This window comes from Sorex araneus, chromosome 2 (genome assembly GCF_027595985.1).
Source record: "Sorex araneus isolate mSorAra2 chromosome 2, mSorAra2.pri, whole genome shotgun sequence".
In the NCBI taxonomy this organism is placed as follows: domain Eukaryota; kingdom Metazoa; phylum Chordata; class Mammalia; order Eulipotyphla; family Soricidae; genus Sorex; species Sorex araneus.
Genome location: NC_073303.1, coordinates 341,607,017 through 341,624,013, shown reverse-complemented (window position 1 = coordinate 341,624,013; position 16,997 = coordinate 341,607,017). Strand labels below are relative to the sequence as shown.

The following is a 16,997-nucleotide window of genomic DNA, read 5'->3' as shown; positions in this document are numbered from 1 at the left end:
GAACTTCCCTGGTTGGAATTCTCCCTCTGTGACTCTGCCAAAACAGGACAATTAGAAGTTTGTGGTTTACTTTCCTAGACTCCACCTATAAACCTTCCCCTAATTTAATCTTCTTTTTATTATATATAATAAAGTATGACTTAGAATAAAATGAAAAATATTGGCAGTCCTTTAAGCTTACCCACACAGCTGCCATGGATTGCTAGCACTTTTCTACTTCTATGAGCCTTACTTAGCATACAAAAGATAGTCTTGAAGACACCAATCACAAACAAAAATTAAGCTGTGTGAGATTTTGTGACTTTTAAACACTTAAATTACCCTGGATGACAATTCATGATATTTTTGTGTTGTAAGCTGAACTGCATCTCTATATTATTTCCTCTTGAGAAAGTATCTTTTTTCAAAATAGATTTTAATTATAGTGTGATTGCAAATGTTATGTACTTTAGATCATACTTTTTTAAAGATTACGATGCAGCTCGAAAGAGCCTGGAAACAAGACATGCAAACTTCAAGAAGAATATGAATTATGAGTTCTGTTTCTGTTTTATTGGTGGAGTACAGACTCAGTGGTGCTTGGGAGCTCTTTCTGGATCTTTTGTCAGTATTATCTTGGGGGACCATGAGGTGCCAGTTTGAAACCATTTTCCCACATGCAATGCATTTGCTCTTATCTTTTGATATATCTTCCTTTTCCATGAGTTATGCTTTATAAATCTTATTTTGAGAATGGAAACCAAACTTTGACTTTGTGATGCTATTTTAAGATTATAGTGTTCGTGATTAAAATTAAATAATTTAAATGAGAAATATAAAAGGGGCAAGAGCTAGCTGTCATTTTCTTTAGTATTTCAGAAGAAAGGACTATTATATAAATACTGCAGTTAAAGTACCTAGATATGCATATAGGTCTATTTCAATTGTATTTTGTTATTCAGAAAGGGCCCACATATTTAAATCATAGATAAGGGGTGATAGAATTCCCAATTGTAAATTGAATTCCAATTTCAATCATGGTGGATAGAAAGAGGTAACTACTAGGACAATAAATAAGTCTTGGGACCAGTGGTTTCCTTTATTATGTTTTAATTCTGCCAAGTATAGATTTTATGCATAAAAGGTTTTGTACCTCTGTCACAGGAAAACAAATTGGGAGAAATGCATGATAAGAAACCTGTGTTAGGTAGGGAGGCAGCTGTGCGGGTAAACTTGAAGAATTGTCAACATTTTTCAGTCTTAGGAATCATGTTTTAGGAACAGAAAGTGCTGCTGAGAAACTTTTTTTCTCTTATCTTCAAGTGCTTTGTAAAATATATAAGTACTTTAACCTGCATTTTCCTGTGCAAAATTTATAAACACTGAATAACACTTTCTGGTTACCCATCCAAATCTACTCTCCATTCTTTCTCTCTATTCTGTGACGCAGTATCAGACCTATAGAGATAAGGAATGGTTGCTTTATGGTTTCAATTTGACCACAGCTACAGAGGACATTAATAGAAAATGAGAGGGAAGGAAAAAAGGTTAGGCCAAAAGATTTTCTTTTTCTTGGATGTTTCCTGCCTGATGCAAAAGATTGGTGTCATTTGCCAAAGATCATCACTTCTCATGAACAATTTTGTTTCCTCCAAAGTCAAGTAACTAACAGCAGCAGAGTATTCCATTGTGTAGATGTACCAAAGTTTCTTTAACCAGTCATCTGTTCTCAGGCACTGATTCTGGCTATTGTAAACAGTGCTGCAATGAACATTTGAGTGCAGATGTCATTTTGACTATACTTTTTTGCCTCTCCGGGATATATTCCCAGAAGTGGTATTGCTGGGTCAAGTGGGAGCTCAATATCTAATTTTTTGAGAAGCAACCATAGTGTTTTCCAAAAGGGCTGAACCTTTGCATATAAGTGGATCAACATGGAGAGTATCATGCTAAGTGAAATGAGTCAGAAAGAGAGAGACAGACATAGAAAGATCGCACTCACCTTGGAATATAAAATAACAGAATAGGAGACTAACACCCAAGAATAGTAGGGATAAGTGCCAGGAGGTTGGCTCCAAAGCTTAGAAACTGGTCCCACATGCTGAAGGAAGGGGCAGCTCTCATAGAGAAGGGAACACCAGGTAAAGTGTGGTTTGAGGACCCGCACCGGATAGGAGATAGGTGCTGAAAATAGACTATAGACCAAACACGATGCCACTCAGTGACTCTATTGCAAACCACAGCACTCAAAAGGAGAGAAAGAACAAAAGGAATGCCCTGCCACAGAGGTGGGGTGGGGTATGGGGGATGGTATGGGAGGGTAGGAGGGATACTGGGAAAATTGGTGGAGGGAATGGGCACTGGTGGAGGGAAGAAAACAAAATGCAAACATGAAAGTTCATAAGTTTGTAACTGTACCTCATGGTGATTCACAAATAAAAATTAAAACAACAACAACAACAAAGTCAAGTAACTCTTTACTTCTACTACTATTTTTGGTACAAGGTTTGTAACATCATCCATTGCTATGAGTTCTGGTGTGCAATGAAAAAGCTGGTGTTTTAAGATTGATCAGACTATAGAATGCAAAAGCAAATTGGAATTGAAAAAAGTTAAAGAAAAATTAGATGGGAAACTGGTTATCAATTTAGTTGTGAAGGGTAGATAAGCAATAATTATGATTTGAGTAGATGGAATGAAATGAAGTCGCATTACAAAAATAAAAGATGAGGGTTCCAAGTGATAATACAGTGAGCAGGGTGCTTGCTTTCCAGGCCACTGACCCAAGATAGATCCCTGGAATACCATATGGTTCCTGAACATGATCAGCAGTGATTCCTGAGTGCAGAGACAGGAGTAAATCCTGAGTATTTCTGAGCATGGCCCAAACAAGAAACAAAGAATCACAAATCACGTTCACGGAATCACGTTCACGAAATCTGGTTGATTGTTGATTTCTCGAGCGGGCTCAGTAACCTCTCCATTCGTCTTATCCCTGGGATTTTAGAAGCATCTCTCCACTCGGCCTTCCCAAAGATGCCCCATTGGAGGCTCTTTCAGGGTCAGGGGAATGAGATCCAACTTGTTACTGGCTTTAGCATATGGATACACCATGGGAAGCTTGCGAGGCTCTCTGATGTGGGCAGGAAACTCTCAGTAGCTTGCTAGTTTCTCCCAGAGGGAGAAGTAGGTTATAAGATATTGTTATAAGATAAGATAAGCTTCCGGGAGCTTGCTTTTAAGAATCTGGATGTTGGCCTTTGATGGGATTACACACACCTGGGTTCAGTGAGATAGTATGGGGCAGAAGGCCTGGCATGCTGCTAACCTCGGTTTGATTCCCTGCACTGCACATGGTTTAATGAGCACTGTCATAAGTAACCTCTGAGCACTGCTGTGTTTTGTCTAAAAACCCAAAAACTGAAATATAACTTTTTAGATAAATTAGAATTAGATTCTAACTTATTAAAGGCTAATAAGTTAAAATGTTCTTATTAGGCTAAAGCGATAGCACAGCGGGTAGGGCATTTGCCTTGCATGCGGCCGACCCAGGTTCGATTCCTCTGCCCCTCTCGGAGAGCCTGGCAAGCTACTGAGAGTATCTCGCCCACATGGAAGAGCCTGGAAAGCTACCCGTGGCTTATTTGATATGCCAAAAACAGTAGCAACAAGTTAAAAAATGGAGACGTTACTGGTGCCCACCTGAGCAAATCGATGAGCAACGGGATGACAGTGCTACAGTGCTACAGTGATATATTCTTATTAGGACTTAATAAGTTTAAATAAATGACCCAAGAAACGATATGAACCTAAGCCTCACTATTGATAAAACTAGATCAATATAATTTATACAATAAATGTAAATGTATAGAATAAAAATTGTTTCATAACAAGAGTAAAAAAATAATATAACATTATCATTGTGATTATTTCAAGGGTAATAATATTCTAAATGAAAGAGGTTCATCAGTTAAAAGATGATGTTTAAATGTGAAGTAAGAAATAAAATTTTATTATACAAAAGTACAAAAAATAGCTACATAAAATGTTGAGCATATGAAATCAAGTACTGAATAAAAATTGGAAGTGATTTAAACTAACATTTAAAAAATTTTATTTTCTTGAATGTGTGTTAATTGGTGTTACTGCTTTTACATGTGATATAAATTATCTCTATCACATACTAATATTAACCAATATAGAAATTGCTCAATAATCTTTCTGATACATGCTTTTTAATGCTACACATGAAGTACTGCACTATGAAACAAGTCTTTAGTATAATAAGTAAGGATTTCCTGACAAAATAAACATTCAACATCAATGTTTTCTGTCAAAAAGTCTTGACTCATTGTGCCAGAGCTGTAACTGTATCCAATAATCTTTTAATTAGATTACGAATGCAGCTATTACATGTCAAATATCTATTGATCCCAGGAAGAAAATGGCTTGAGGTTTCTTAAGTATGCAACACCAAAATTCATTTGCCATGCAATTAACTCTAAATTACTTCCTTGGGAAATTAATATTAGAAGAGAATGTTTAGTTATGTAAAAGCATGTAATTGACATTTAGCAAAAGTCTTGGTGATGAATAATATAAGCTTTTAAAACAGTTATTATCAATGACTACACAATTTATCACTGTATTCCATACACCTTGTTTTAAAATTTTTGTGCCAGACTGCAAATATAAAATTGAAACAGCTTGTTGGAAAGTTTTGTCCAGTCATATAATCCCACAGATGACACTTGAGCATCAACTCCAGTTGTGATAAAGGAAATTAAAAAAAAAACACATGAGTCTAGTCATGTTGTACCTACCTCAGGTATAAGTAAAGCAATGCTATGGTGGAGAAAAAAGTAACTTGGGTAGAATTTGGGAAATTGTGTTAGAAAGCAGAAGTGAGGGTTTGATGTGCTAGGAATTTTTTGGGGGGTAGCTTTTCATCTTTCTCTTAGGTGGTCTAGGAGTAATAGTTATACTTCATTGAAAATGATGGATAGAACAGCTGCTGAGCACAGATCTGTGTACTATGAAGAGTTGAGGACAACGTTGGTTCTGTATAATGACAGTGATCAACTCCAGGGGGTGCAGAAAAGCCAAGGACACAAAAGTTGATTAAAGTACCAAGGAGATACACAAATAACTTCTAGAGAAGTTTTTAGTTCTCTAGAGTTCTTTTTTTTTTTTCTTTTTGGGTCACACCCAGCGATGCTCAGGGGTTACTCCTGGCTTTGCACTCAGGAATTACTCCTGGCGGTGCTTGGGGGACCATATGGGATGCCGGGGATCGAACCCGGGTCGGCCGCGTGCAAGGCAAACGCCCTACCCGCTGTGCTATCGCTCCGGCCCCAGTTCTCTAGAGTTCTGATGAAACTCTTTTGGGGAGGCGGGGAGAATTGGGCCACACTTAGTGGTGTTCAGGGCTTACTTCTAGTGATCTCAGGCATTGTGGTGTCCAAGGAAAGTTCCTTATCTCTTGTACTATCTCTTTGGACCCATCATGCAATTACCTTTACCTATCAGTAAAGGTAGGTAAATAAAGAGTAAAGAAGGAAAGTGGGTCTTTGGGTTTACACTGGGAGACTGGGATTTAGGCACATATTAGATCCGTAAACTAAGTTTATGATTCAGAAATCAAGATTCAAATATTTATTCTATTTGCATGATTTTATTTAGGGTTTATAATTGATATTGAGAAATGTTAATTATATGACATTTGGGCACTTTATTACCATCACATACTTCCTTCTTTGATGTTGACTCTGTCTTCTGAATAGGATCCTTTCTTATACTATATATAGAATATCATGGTTAAATATCTAATTGCCAAACAGACTTGTTATCTAGGTTTTTGGATGGAGGTGAGAGTGACAGTACAAAATGTATTTCACTGTTTTACTCTTCTGGTTGCTGATGAATTTATTAAACACATTCATAGTTTTTATACAGTATGTCATATATTTAGCAAAATACATATGATGGCATCAAGATCAAGAAGAGAAAAGTAAGCATATTGATAAACATCACCAAGGCCACCAAATTTCTTGGGAGGCTGGAAAATCTTAGTGTTCAGTATTTTAAATGTCATGAAAATCAAATACCCCAAGGAAACAAAGGGCAGGATAATTGATATAAGAAGAGCTAGAATGAATGAATAACAAATGAACAAGACACAAAGGAGTGTATGGGAACAGAGAGAATATTCTCGGCAGTGGTTTGCATGTATTATCATAGCTGAATCATTTCCCAGAGAAGATCTGATCAGTTTACTTTTAAGTTTTTGGAGAGTGGATTGACAGTGGGTGAAGAGGAAAGATTCATTAAACAAATGCTCAGAGACATATTACTAGATTGAAATACATTTGCTATATACACATACTGAATAATGCACATTTTAAAAGAAAATAGAGCAAGAAAAATTTGTCTGGATGTTGGTGGAGAGGAAGGCTGAAGAAGAAAAAAAAAAGAAGTTATTTGGAATAGTGTTATATGCTAATACTCAGGACTCCACATGGAGAGGTTCAATTTCTGTTGACCGTTAATCAACTCCACATACCTGGAGACCAGCAATGCTGAAAATTAAAAGCTTAGCACTGCTGTGAGAAAGGTGATTCACAGCAATATTTTGTTTCTCTCTCCATGAAAATCTCTATTTATCTCCTAAAGAGTGAGCTAGCTTGGGTTGACTTTTAAGATAGCCTGTCTTTGACAACAGGTATCCAATTTTTGAGTGAGTTCAGCGTGCAGCCTCCTGTAAGGACATTATTTATATGTAGGAGTGATATTTAGGTTAGGTATTTAATAGCAGTAGAATCTTAAAAAATCAGAGATTTTTTTTTATCGATCATATTAGTTTTGTTTTTGATAAAAGAATGTATGTTATAATTAAAATATGGACAGAATCTAATGACTGCAATAGGAGATTTTGCAGTTTTTCTTATGATTGTCTCCTGAACCTAAGAATTGATATATTGTAAGCTATAGGAATTTATAATACCTAAAATTGCATTAATTTTGAAGAGAAACATTTCTAATCATTGTTAAACTTATATTTTGAGTAAGGTATTTGACATATCTATTATGTTCTATTATTTACATATGTGGGGATATGGGCACTAGATCTAGCAGTTAAGGGTTGCAATTATTCCACAAAAAATGTTTGCCTACTTATTTGAGAAGTAAGGAAAAATAGCATCTATCTCATAAAGTACTGTCGAGCATTTATGTAAAACTATATCGATGTTTGCAATAAATACCCATTATTATCATTATGACTATATAATAATTACCGGCTGCTATTAGCCTTGACCAGCTGCTATTAGCCTTGGGGAAGTGGCTGGCAGCCAGAGCGGTGGCAGGCGAGGGTTGCATTGGCGTGTATTGTCAGGTTTGAGCATTGTTTTAAGTGGGAAGCTTCAGCATGGCCTGAATTAAGTGGGTGCTATAGGATGTAGGAGCAGGAGGAGCCATCTCACTGGGAACCCACAGACCTCTCAGTAAACACCATAGCTGTCTTTGGCCACCTGGAAGAAGAGAGCAAACAGTGTCCCAGAATGTCAGTGCCACCAAGTTCCTTAGGGGTTCTGCATTCCCTTCCTGTCCTAGGCCTGTTTCAGGCAGGTGCTTGGTTCAAGTCAGTTATTTAGCGGAAAAATCTCTAAGAAAGCTAAGGAGAAAGGCAATAGGGACAAGTGCCCATGTCTTTCCTGGAACCCTCTTCTGCATCTCCTTGTGATCACGTGAGGGTCCTTTATTTTGGACCATACCTGATGGTGCTCAGGGCTTACTCCTGGCTCTGTGCTCAGAGATCTTGGCGTTCCATATATGGGGTGCCAGAGATGAAATACAGGTCAGCTACATGCAAGGCACAAACACCTAACCTGCTGTTCTGTCTCTCCTGAGGAGCCTTTTAAAAGACCAGATTGGGACCAGAGTTACAGTTCCATGGGTAGGATGCGTCCCTTGCTTGTGGCCAACCTGGGTTCGATCCCCAGCATCCCATATGGTCCTCTGAGCCCCACCAGGAGTAATTCCTGAGTGCAGAGTCAAGAGTAACCCCTGAGCATCACTGGGTATGACCCCAAAAGCAAAAAGATAAAATAATAAGAAAAAGACCTTTTCCCATGAGTTTAAAGTCTGACCTGAAGCACTGACTGAGTCCCCTGTTGGGGAGCAGCATGCCAGGGGAACATACGGAGTGAGGGGGGTGGAGAGAAGGGTTTGGGAGTCACGTTGGAAGGAGGGACATGAGTGAACCGTCTCAGTGCCTCACTCGCTGTGGCTGTGGCAGGAGCAGGGTCGAGAAGGGCCGGGACTGCTGTGCAGTTGGGAGCTGGTGGAGGGAGGGTGTGGGGCAGGTGGGTCCTGAGATGGCCCCTCATCCGTGCCACTCCAGCCTGGAGCCCCGGGCTGGCCTCTGCAGCTTCAGGCGCGTGTGGCGAAACAGAGTCAAGGTGCAGTGCCACTCCTCTGGGCCTGTCCTCCCAGCCTTTGCTGCTCGGGTCCAGCCCAGGCCCACAGTTGCCACCTCTGTAAAAAACTAAGCACGCCGAGGGGTGTGTGCACTCGCGGGCTCTCCGGGAGGCTCTGTCTCACCACTCGCGTTCGGTGCTCTGGAACCGCTGTGTGTGGACTGGATCGGGATGGCTATTGGCCAAGGACAGGCGAAGGAAGAACGAGGACCAAGCTGGTTGCTGATTAGTCACCGTTTATTCAATTTTCCATCTTTCTCCGCTCCCACACTTCCAGCTCCGTCCTCTCTCTGGATCTACTGCAGCCTTTCTCGCGTCTTCTGTCTCTCTCCTCCCTCTTTCTCTCCCCCCCATTGCCCCTAGGCTACACACAGCCAGGTAGCAAATCATCATAAGAAAACCCTTCCTGAGGGCCAGGCATTCCAAAGCCCTACCTGACTCTTAAGGTGTTTTCCTCCTTTCCTTAGTCCAAGCACTCATTAACATCTTAATACTAGTTATTTTTGTATGGACATAGCAAGAGATACATTGAGGCTTGCAAGGCGGCTCTCCTGACAACATCTTGCCACAGACCCAGACTACAGCACTCAGGCGAGATTAATCATTCCTAACCCTAGCAGGGTCTGAATCTAGTTATCACTGTTTGGATCATGACAACATTTGTCCACGATCAAGCTCTTAACTTATAGTTAAGCATTAGGCACTTTGGCCAGGCCCATCTCGATGCCAGGGTAGCACACAACTCACCTCGTCGGGACCCTGCTTTTGGGGGTGCTAGGAAGTAAGGGCAGCTGAGGCTTAGGTTGAGAGAACAGATGCCCAGGAGGAAAATATCATCTAGAGTCAAATGACTCCCAGGTTACAAAAGCATGGCATTTGCTAAGTCTTCCTGTGTCCATACATTTTGTATGGACATGGAAAAGGACATGGCTCTGAATAAACTATGCAAAGTACTCAAGGAGAAGAGAAAAACAATATTTACAAGTCAACAGAACACTAAGAAAGAAGCTACAAATAAACACAGAGGAATGGGAGCACTGTAAAGGGAGTAACCCAATAAACCTAAACTACCTGAGGCAATGTAATCCTACAACCTCCACCTCAGGGGACCTTGGCCAGGGAGAGGCCTTGCAGCTGCTCCTCTACGCCTGCCAGCTCCCCCTCATTGCTCCCGCTCTCTGAGCCCTCGCAGCAGACGGAGTCGTGAGAAAGGACCGCCTTGGGTCCCGACATGGACATTGGGTGCACCATGGGACATGGACATTGGGTGCACCATGGGCTCCTGGCTGCTCTCCATACCCTCTTCTGCCTCCTCACTGCCAGCTGCCAGGGGTGAGGGAGAAAAAGGGACTTGAGCATTTAACTGATGCGGAATGGAAGCCCCAAGGGAGAGGGCGAGGGGGAAGGATCCTCTGCAGGAGTTCCTCTGCAAACTGCCTTTCCCTCTGGGCCACGCCAGCCCTCTCCGGCCTGCTTGGAAAGCGGGGAAATGATTTCCAGGCCCCAAGAGAGGAGCCGGGAAGCCTGGCTTGGACTCCGGCTTTGATATTTCCAGCCTGAGCCCTCGACTCAGTAATTGGCCTTACCTTCACCGGCCTTAAGTCTCCCCTTTGGTTTGAAAGTCGGGCTTGACTATTCGGAAAATCCCTCTGCCCCGCAGACTGGGCCTGACACTGGAATCCAAATCGAAAAGGTGCCTTCCCACTGCAGGAGGTGGTGGGGCGCCGGCTCAGTGCCGGCTTGGTGGGGTCAGGGGCAGGTGCAGCCCCTGGTCACCTGAAGCCACTCACTGTCAAAGTCCAGCAGGAGCTCTGCAGCCGTGAGCAGTTTGGCCCCGTGCTGTGGGACTGTGGTGTTCAGCGCATTGAGGTGTGTTTCCCGCAGCTCTTTGAAGTCCTCCAGGGTCTGGTAGCCACGGAGCAGCAGGTGGGCCTGTGTTCCTGTGGGCAGGCCCCCAGCGCAGCCACTTGGAAGTCACCCGCACCCAGGAACTCCAACCCTTCTCTAATCACCAGGCAGCCCGCCCTGGTCCCCCCATCCCTGGGGGACAGGTGTGGCCTCCCTTTGTTCTCTATCCAGTCCTGGTCCACATTCCAACCTCCACACCGGTGCGTTCCAGCAGCTCGTGCAGCGTCTTGGGCTTGGGCCTCTTGCCCTTGCTCTGGCGGCGGCTGGGCCGGGCAGGCCCCGCAGCCTCCTAGGGCAGCGTGTCCACGTAGATGGACTTGAAAGAGTGCAGCTTGCCATTGAGCAGGCCCAGCCATGTCCCCGCCAGTGGCTGCCCAACAATCTGGGTCACATCGCCTTTCTGTGGGAGTGCAAGAGAGCCGAGGAGGGCCGAGGAGGGAGGCCCTTGGGCCTTACCAGCCTCCTTCAACGGTGCCCTCCATCTCCACCCCAGCTCAGGAGAAACCCAGTTGCCAAGCTTACCCACAGTCGTGGTCAGAGGGACTGGGGGTGAAGTCGGTGTGGACTCGGCCCGGCCACAGAAGGGCCCTGTGTACTGGGTGTGTGCTGAGGGAAATAATGGGGGCTCACACAGCAGAAGGGACTTGGATCCATCCCCCCCACCCTCGCCTCTGCATGAGCACTGCATCACCTTCACAACCTGAGGCCGAGAACAGTTCAGCACAGATGGGGAAATGTCTCACAGACCCAAGGGGAGCCAACTGGGTGGGCCTCAGGAGACTAGCTGCGCTAACAGCCTCATGAACACATGAGGGAAATGGAGGCCAGAGAGGGCAAAGGATCGGCCCAAGGCCTCTCACCTTCTAGTTGGCGCACTGGGCCCATTAGACTCCAGATCTCTGAGTCCTCTTTCAGGGCTCTCAGAAGCTATGTTCCTCCTGGGGAGTTACACCTGTGTTACTATTTGACTTTCTGTACATCGTAAGAGTGATTGGAGCCATAGCACACTGGTAGGGCATTTGCCTTACATGTGGCCGACCCGTATTTACGTGGTGTAGTATGAAGGGGCTCAGAAAGTAATATCCTTGGGCCATCTATAAGGAGGTGTATTTTCAACTACTCATATGACAACAATTTTTCATTAGGACTAACCACAGACATAAGATTTAAATGTAGATCCAACATAGAGGACCTGGGTAAGAGATTTGGATGTTAAATTCAAAAGAATTATAATTTAATTATTTTTATAACCAATTATTTTTGTGTGTGTGGGGAGCTTGTTTTATGTCTATCTATAACTAACTACAGGTAAGTACCTGTAGGAAAAATTGAGCAGAAAATAGGCTGAATTTTGTACGTACTAAAGTTAAAATTTTAGATATGTTACCTTTTAAAAAGTGCTTGCAGCATGTGGTGGAAGTAAGATCTGTAGCTCAGGGGCACTGTAGAAGTTGCTGAGGAAACATTGTTGGATAAGCGTAATATCTCCAAATGCAGCTTTTGAAATAAAGGTGGTATGAAAAAATAGAGTAGAAAATTGATAAGATGATTTTGTTTAGGTCAAGTCTTGGGCTTACTTTGAGGTCTTCGTTTCAAGAATGGAAACTTAGCTGTAAGAAAGATTGTTCTGCCTGTGAGTGTTAAGAATACAAATAAAGGTTAAGAATAAATAAAAGACCTCAGATTAAATAAGAATGAATATTTGAGACCATGTGATGAATCATAAAGTTGCTGGTATTGTGGATTTTATTTTTTTTTTTTCGGTCACACCCAACGATGCTCAGGGATTCCTCCTGGCTCTGCACTCAGGAATTACTCCTGGCGTTGCTCAGGGGACCCTATGGGATGCTGGGGATCGAACCCGGGTCAGCCGTGTACAAGGCAAATGCCCTCCCCGCTGTGCTATCGCTCCAGCCCCTGGTATTGTGGATTTTAGGCTTTATCTTAGAATGCCATTTTTTTTTTGAGGGGGGGGGTATTTATCTGCAACTTTTATTCCAGTGGTTTAGAAAAAAAATTTACATACAAAAAGTGTATGTGGATAGATGAAAACGTGCTAAAGCAGAGTATTGGGTAAGCTAGATGAAATAAATACAGGATTCCTTATACTGTTTACTGGAAGTGTTCTATCAGTCACTTGTTTTGATATAACTATGAAAGGGAGCTTAAGTATCCCAGGTACATCATATAAAGTCTCGGTAAAGAGTTTGACTTAGAATTTACTACTGATATCCATGAAATGGTAGATTTTCTTCTTTGAAGAACCTAAATGTATTCTGTTTTTCAAACTGTAAAACTAAACATACTTTTATTCATCCTAAAATCCAGGAAGTCCAGAGTTCAAAATTGACAGGCTACCTACAATGTTGAGTCTCCTGTTTGTCATATCATTCTTCTTTTTTTTTTTAAATTTTATTTTTTTATTGAATCACCTTGTGGAAAGTTACAAAAGTTTCAGGTTTAAGTCTCAGTTATACAATGCTCAAACACCCATCCCTTCACCAGTGCACATATTCCACCACCAAGAATCACGGTATACCTCCCCCCTTCCCCCCACCTCCCCAGCCCCTCACCCCGCATGTGTAACTGGTAAATTTCAATTTACTTTCACTTTACTTTGATTACATTCAATATTTCAACAAAAAATTCACTATCATTGATTTGGAGTTCCTCCCCCCTAAAGTCGACCTGCTGAAAAGAAAGCATTTGGTAATTTGTTTTCCATTGCTGAGAATGAAGGGATATGAGGTCAGGAGGCCGCACTAGCAGCCGCACAGTTTTGGATTTCTGTATTTCAGTATTTTACTAAGTCCAGAGAAATATCTGCCAGAAATTGCAACATTGTGAGCTTGTATCTCTCAGCTACTTTATATTCCACATATGAGTGCAATCTTTCTATGTCTGTCTCTTTCTTTCTGACTCATTTCACTCAGCATGATACTTTCCATGTTGATCCACTTATATGCAAATTTCATGACTTCATGTTTTCTGACAGCTACGTAGTATTCCATTGTGTAAATATACCAGAGTTTCTTTAGCCAATCATCTGTTTTCGGGCACTCTGTTTTTTTCCATATTGTGGCTATTGTAAACAGAGCGGCAATGAACATGGAAATGCAGATGTCATCTCTACTATACCTTTTTGCCTCTCTGGGATATATTCCCAGGAGTGGTATTGCTGGGTCAAATGGGAGCTCAATTTCTAACTTTTTGAGAATCGTCCATATTGTTTTCCAAAGTTTAGAATGCCATTTTAATGTTTGATTTGGTAGACAAATATCCACATTAAGTTTTAAAGTTTTAACCCTTTTCTCTCTAAATAAAGTCTACTTACCATGTTGCTTTGGGTTGTAGTATTCATAGTATTCAATTATCTAAGGCCTAAGATCCAAATATTTCTATCGTGCAATTTACTTAAGGTTGTGCTGTTAACATCTTATAAAGCAAACAAGCAAACATTCAGGGGTCAGAGGATAGCACAGTGGGTAAGACATTTGCCTTTCACAAGGCTTACCTAGCTTTGAAACTCCTCATTCTATATGGTTACAAGGACACCGCCAGGAGTAATTCCTGAGCCAAGAGCCTGGATTAACTCCTGAGCACTGTCTAGTGTGTTCACAAAACAAAACAAACATTCAAAGCATATTTTAAGCCTGCCATTTCTGACTATGAATTTACTATAATATAGTAAGAATTTATCAAACTAATTTTATGCAGGAGTGTAGAGTATACTTAGTCAAGGGTTGAGAGATAGACCACCCAGATATCTGACTCCAGTGCTCTCCACAGCATGTATATTGGCCTGAGCCCACCAGGAGCGACCCCTAAGTGCAGAGCCAGGAATAAGCTCTGAGCACCACCAGCTGCATGTGGCCCAATCCACACTCTTTCCTCCCAGAAGAATATGAATAATCATTTCAAATCAATGCTGAAATGCAAAATTGAAAAATTACTTGGTTTACTTTTATTTGTTCTTTATGGCACGATACCACCTATGCAATGCAAAACATTTTGTGTACCATATAAAGAAAAATGATATTTATTTAAACAAAGTAATGGTATAAAGAAAAAATAGTATTTACTGAAAATCACACTTTATACAACTTAAGTGTTTTAAGACCAGGCAGATGGCTCAAAGTGCCGGAACATATAGGCTGCATGCAGAAAAACTAGAATATGATCACTGCTCTTGACATCTTCTATGTACGTACACACTATCAGAATGGCTCCCAACAAAATTGTAAATTCATTGAAAAGAACTTATTAAATATGTTTATAATTAATACTCAGATGCAGAAGCTGAACCAAATATTTCCAAGATTAATTTTAATGTTCAGTATATAAAAATGAAATAAACACAGGCAGGCATAATTAATCAAAAATTTAGATATTTACTGACCTTGCTTTCATTCTGCAAGAATCTGTGATAAGAAAAGAACTTGTGAGGAAGTGTTAACATGATAATGTTCAAATTCAAAAGTTGTTATCATAGCATCAGAGTTTTTAGTTTGTAGAATAAATATTTTTCTTATTCCTAGTCACAAATGTGGAACAGAAGTCATTATAATTACCTTTAGTACCTTTTTAAAAAAATATTGAATCACTGTGAGATAGTTACAAGATTAATTAATTACAAGCTTTCATGTTTGGGTTACAATCACACAATGATCAAACACCCATCCCTCCACAGTGCACATTCCCCACCACCAATATCCCCGGTATACCCCCCTTTCCCACCCTACCCTTGCCTCCATGGCAGACAATATTCCCCATACTCTCTGTCTACTTTTGGGCATTATGGCTTGCAACACAGACACTGAGAGGTCATCATGTTTGGTCCACTATCTACTTTCAGCATTATCTCCCATCCCAACTGATTCCTCCCGCCATCCTTTTCTTAGTGAGCCCTCCCTTTCATTTCTTATTCCAAATATAATTTTCAAATTTTTTAATATTTTACCTAAGAGTTTACCTAAGAGTCTTGTTTACCTTGATTAAGTACTAGTACTTAGTTTCATTAATCTTCTGTTCACTTTTAAATTTATATTTATTTTATGATTTTTTATTAGTTGCATTTTAAAAATGATTACCAGTCTCATTCATTTTAAGGATTCTTTTAGGTATGTAGTGAGATTGTTTAATATTTTTGTTTCCTGATCAAACCCATATTCTTGTGTCCCATATGTTCTGATTGTTCAGATATTCTTATTTTTTCCAGCATTTTAATTTTCTCTCTGATTTCCTTTTTACAATATAGTTATTTAGTAGCATGTATCTTAATATAAAATGTTTATCTTTTAAAGTTCTTTTTTTTTGCTTTTTTGGGTCACACCCAGCGATGCACAGGGGTCACTCCTGGCTCATGCACTCAGGAATCATCCCTGGTGGTGCTCAGGGAACCATATGGGATACTGGGATTAGAACCCGGGTCTGCTGAGTGCAAGGCAAATGCCCTACCTGCTGTGCTATCACTCCAGCCCCGACCTTTTAAAGTTTTGTGTGATTACTTTCTAGTTTTATTCCATTATGATCTAAAAAGTTACTTTAAGTGATTTCAAGTTTTATAAATGTTTAACACTTGTTTTTTTTGCCCAGCATCTGATCTTTCTGGAGAACATTCCATATGCTATGGAAAGAAGAATGTATATTTAGTTTTATGGTGAATAGAGTTGTGTGAATATCTATTCAATTTAGTTTGTTCAATCAAGTCCTCAACTAAGACTATTTTGTTCATTTTATCTCTCCTTGATCTATTTGTGAGACTGTGTTGTTAACATTCTCTACTACTTGCATGTTGCTATTGATATATTTCACCCTGTCTGTTAATAATGACTTCATAAAATTTAGTATTTATAACACATATAACACATATAACATATACATATATATAATACCTTAAGTGTTAATTTCTAATGGAGTCATCGCTACAATCATTGCATGTCTACTCTTGTCTCATGTTATTCTTCTTAGCCAGAATCCTTTTTTTTGTTTTAAGTCTTGGTTTTATAAGTCTTTGATTTGCCTGTATAATTATGTTAGACAACTTAAAATTGTCTTAAGAATCAAAAAATACTCTATTCAATTCATTTAACTATTTTAGACTTTATTTCACTTTGTTTCACTTTTAATTCACTACTTCTTTTTATTTGCATGCATATCTGTAATTAAATTTATCTACTATATTTTACATATCAAAAGAGCATGAATTTTGATTTTGATTATTTTCTTATACTATTTGCTTTTGAAAAATACTGCAATTCACTCATAGCAACTATGTAAGTACTGTATTATTTATGTATTTACACATGTTCTATGTTAGCTTTATTTATTTTTCTATTGATTGGGAACATCTTTTGAAGACTCTATATGCTTTATAGTTTACTGGATACTTCGAATGAATTCCTCCATTCTTATTTAAATATCTTGCACTATAACTTTTAAAGTCATACATGTAAGAATGAAAAAATGTGGACTTAAAAATAGGAGTGTAAATATTTTTAATCACTATTACTTGGCAAATAAAATATAACCACCAGACAAAATAAAAAAATGCTCTATGGTATTTTAATTTCTCCATTACTCTTCTTTGAGGGCCCATTTACCTTGAGTTTATTGGATTCTGCCTAAATTCTA

General features: G+C 40.1%; 1 pseudogene; it reads right to left on the bottom strand.

The window, feature by feature from the left end:
- Positions 1-9,557: 9,557 nt before the first annotated feature.
- On the bottom strand, positions 9,558-11,249 carry LOC101549010 (SAM and SH3 domain-containing protein 3-like; annotated as a pseudogene).
- Between the last annotated feature and the right edge of the window lie 5,748 nt (positions 11,250-16,997).